Raw genomic sequence first — 3,462 nt, 5'->3', positions numbered from 1 at the left:
GGCATTTCTGTTTAGGTATAGGCTGGATTACTAAGTCCCTGAGGTCTCTTGTGACTCTGAAATTCTAGGGGCCTTGTAACCTTCCCGTCTTTCTTCCCTGGGACAACGTGGGGTGTAGATTCCAGCAGAGAAGAATGGAAGTATGGACGCGAGTAAAGGAGGCGAGATAACTGCTGCTCCACTTGGGTCTTAACATCCATCTGGAAAGGAAAGAGAATGTGAAGAAGGAGCCAGCATGGCGCTACTTCAATGATGTTTTCAGTATAGTTCATGCCTACTATGAAACCTATACAGGACTCATGTTTGTGGGAACATTTAGAAGGGCTTGGGGCTGAAGGGTGAAGGTGGGAGAAAGTCAGGAAGAGTTCTTGGACTTCCAGGGTAAGAGCCAAGGATAATGGATGGGAGAGGGGTGTGTGTCTCTACTTAATGGCCAAATGCATGAGGCTCCCTAGCTTGGGACAGTCTTTCTTGAAGGTCAGTTGAGGTAGAATAGTACCTTGGAGATCTGGTCCCCTTGATCCAGTCTTCTCAGCACCTGGGAGACTCAGGGGAGCTCTATGCTCTGTCTCATTCCTTCCCCCCCATATAATGTTGGGGCTCAAGAAAAGGGCAGGGAGAAACCTAAGGGTTGGAGGCCCTTGATGGGAGGGCCTGAATTATTGATGATTTCCAAAGTCCCTCTAACTTTAAAATTTCAGAAACTATTCCGCCTATCCCACAGCTGGGAACCTGGCCTCCTCCCCGCTTCCCACCCCCTGCCAACAGCTCAGCAGGGCAGGTAGATGAGGCTCTTCGTGTCTCTGTTGCTAGACTGTAGGGGCAGGGGACACCAGCTGAGGAGGGGTCAAGATGTATGGGGCAAGAGGCAGTTTGTTCCAGCTCTGAGAACACCATCTGCTTGTCTCCCAGGAGGATGGCACTTACTGTCCTTGGAGCACAGTGATGCTCCATTCAAGGAAGGAGAAATGCAGGAAGGGAGGGCCAGAGAGAAAAAAAAAGTGAGAAAGATAAGTGTGGGAGAGGGAAAGGGATGAGGAGGCAGGGAGGGAGGGAGGGAGAGAGAGGCACACAGACAAAGAGAGAGAGACAGAGAGAGAGAGAGTGAGACACACACACAAACACACACACACATACACACACGAGAGAGAGAGAGAGAGAGAGAGAGAGAGAGAGAGAGAGAGGAGCAAGCAGTCATAGGATTCTAGATTCTAGCTAAAAAGCACTGAGTGGTCATTGAGTGCAACACCATCATTTTGCAAATGAAGGAAACTGAAGCACAGATGTTATATGTAGGCAGTGGAAGAACTAGGATTTGGGGCAGCCAGGTGGTGCAGTGAGTAGAGCACTGGCCGTGGAGTCAGGAGGACCTGAGTTCAAATTTGGCCTCAGACACTTGAACACACTTCCTAGCTGTGTGACCTTGGGCAAGTCACTTAACCCCAATTGCCCTGCCTTCCCTCCTCCAAAAAAAAAGGAAGAACTAAGGATTTGAACCTAGCTTATCTGACTCCAAAACCAAGGCTTTGTTCCACAACCACAGTGACTCTCAGATGGGGATTTAGGCTCCAAGTTAGCCCAACACCATTTTCCCCAGGCTGGTGAAAGCCCTGTCCCCTTGTCGCTGAATTTTGGGGAGATAGTTTCCTAGGGGGAGGTAGAGTTGTGGGCCTGTGATGGATGTGAACAGATCAGGGAAGCAGTCCTGGGTTGTTGCTAGGCAGTGGACCCTGGGTCACTCAAAGCACAGACCCACTCACAAAGAACTTCTATATCCTCCTTCCCTGGCATTCTACCTCTTATTTCTTGACCCATAAGCAGACAGAGAAATAGGCAGACAGACCGAGACATGTAGGCATGTACAGACACACAGGTTAATACATAGCAGCCAGAGGGTTTGACCCAGGAGAGCAGGAATCTGGTCATGACTTGTATGTCATAGAAATCTGGAGTGCCTGGGCCAAGACTTCTTGGGTAAGGGGGACCTTAGGTAAAGTCTGGTACTTGTGCTCCCATGCCTTCCTCCAGGCATGAGGGGCTTCCTCCCTGCTCCACCCCCTAACCCCCTGCAATGCTTAACTCTTGCTTACCTTGATTGGCTCCAGATGGGTGATATCAGGGAGCTGCCAGCCATCATAAAAGGTAGGTGTATAGGCTGGAGGTACAGGTTCAGTTTTTGGCCAAGAATCCCTGCAGAAAGAGGCCCATCTTAGTATTTTTGCTACCAAACCGGCCTCGTACTAGAGGGTTTTTGGGAAGATATCAGTTCCTTGTTTAATGGGGGGCCCAGAACCCTCCCCCAAGTCCCTCAGAATAGAGAAATGCATTAAAGATGTGTGACAAAGCACCAGGGGGAGAATCAACAAATAGGGAGAGATGCTGGGGTATGGGAGAAAGACATCTGGACTTGGAGTGAGGGGATCCAAGTCTGAGTCCCATCCCTTGTATATCTTTACTGTCTGACTCTGGGCTAGCTCTGAACATCTCTGGGCTTTGGGTTTCCTCCTCTGTCAAGTGGGGGACTCAGTCTTTATCAAGAGTTGCCTACTTTTTTGTGTGTCCTGGCCTCCGTCGGCAGTCTGGTAAAACCTATGGACCCCTTCTCAGAAGAATGTTTTTAAATGCACAAAATAAAATACATAGGATCATGAATGAAACCAATGATACTGAAAAATGATCAAAACATGAAAAAACCCAATTTTGCAGACTCCTGACTTAAGAACCTCTGGATCATCTGTGAGGTTCCTTCCAATTCCAAATCTATGATTCCATATAAACAAAGACATTCTTTTCTGAGGCAATATTTGCCTATAGTCTATGCATTTCTTTTTTCTTTTTCTTTTCTTTTTCTTCTTGGAGGCAGTTGGGGTTAAGTGATTTGCTCAGAGTCACATAGCTAGTAAGTGTCTGAGGCTGAATTTGAACTCAGGTCCTCCTGACTCCAGAGCAGGTACTCTATCCAATCTGTGCATTTCTAAATGCCCTCATTACTGTGTCTGATTATGTATTACTTCAGAGTTTCTGCAAGAGAAAGATGGCAACATTTTTATCCTTGTTTCTGACATAAGATATTGTGAAGGATTTTTTTACATGCCTCCTCCACATACGCAGCAGAAAAAAATGTGGCAAAAAATTATACTAAATCTTATCTCACTTTGTATCTGATTCTTGGGGAACATGTTGGATACATTTGTGCCCTGGGGTTGGGGGTGGGGAGGACAGGACAGGGTGAGGCAAGGTGGTGCTAGATAATGTCCAGGATTCCTTTTCAGCTCTGAGATTCTATGATTCTAGCAAAATAAGATTTAGGTTCCTATGTAAGTTCCCCAGGGGAGGAATTTGGGGATAACAATGTGGTGTGTTAGGGGAGAAAGAGTCAGGAGAACTGGCTGCCACTAATTATCAGTATAATTTCATTTCTATGGACCTGTGTTTCTTAATCTGAAAAATAGGGCTGGGGGT

The sequence above is a fragment of the Trichosurus vulpecula genome, chromosome 7 (genome assembly GCF_011100635.1).
Source record: "Trichosurus vulpecula isolate mTriVul1 chromosome 7, mTriVul1.pri, whole genome shotgun sequence".
NCBI classification, from domain to species: Eukaryota; Metazoa; Chordata; class Mammalia; order Diprotodontia; family Phalangeridae; genus Trichosurus; species Trichosurus vulpecula.
This window is presented reverse-complemented; position numbering follows the sequence as displayed.